This window comes from Panicum virgatum, chromosome 1K, assembly GCF_016808335.1.
Source record: "Panicum virgatum strain AP13 chromosome 1K, P.virgatum_v5, whole genome shotgun sequence".
NCBI lineage: Eukaryota > Viridiplantae > Streptophyta > Magnoliopsida > Poales > Poaceae > Panicum > Panicum virgatum.
Genome location: NC_053136.1, coordinates 26,094,386 through 26,095,089, shown reverse-complemented (window position 1 = coordinate 26,095,089; position 704 = coordinate 26,094,386). Strand labels below are relative to the sequence as shown.

The window sequence follows — 704 nt, the reverse complement described above, 5'->3', positions numbered from 1 at the left end:
AAATTAAATGCAAGTCTTAAATCATAAAAAAATAAATAAAGCCAATTAAATTTATTATTAAATACTGAAATTTAGATTAGGGTGTTGCACAAGCCAAATGAGGACGCAAATGCACATTTGCAGAACTTTCTGGTGCTCCGCGACACCGTAGTCATACGGGGTGTCACCACCGACGTTGTCAAGCTTTGTCTGTTTCCCTTTTCCCTCCTGGGGAAGGCGGAACAATGGTTTTACAAGGAAAAAGACATTGACACTTGGGCCAAATGCTCCAAGGCATTCCTCGCAAAATTCTTCCCGCTGGGCAAAACAAATGCTCTGCGCGGGGAATATCAAGTTTCCAGCAGACGGGGATGGAATCCATCCCAGAAGCTTGGGAGAGGCTACAGGAATACATCCTGGCCTGTCCTCACCACGGCATGGATGAGTGGCTCGTCCTGCAAAGCTTCTACAATGGGCTCACAACGACATCTCGAGCCAATATTGATGCCGCTGCTGGAGGAGCCTTCCTCGACCTGACCATTGCCAAATCCAAAGCATTGGTCGAGAAAATGGTCTCTAATCAAGTGTGGAGCGATGAACGACTCCAACCCCGTACCAAGGGTACGCATACCGTCAAGGAGACGGATATGATCATTGCCAAACTGGACCTCCTACTGAAGCATCTCGGCGAAAGGGCCGAATTCAAGAAGCATAGAGAAAACTAT

General features: G+C 47.0%; 1 non-coding gene across 1 annotated transcript; it reads right to left on the bottom strand.

Moving 5' to 3' along the window:
* Nucleotides 1-310: 310 nt before the first annotated feature.
* On the bottom strand, nucleotides 311-418 carry LOC120658483. The gene has a single exon (XR_005668702.1). It is a non-coding gene; the product is annotated as a small nucleolar RNA R71 (small nucleolar RNA).
* Between the last annotated feature and the right edge of the window lie 286 nt (nucleotides 419-704).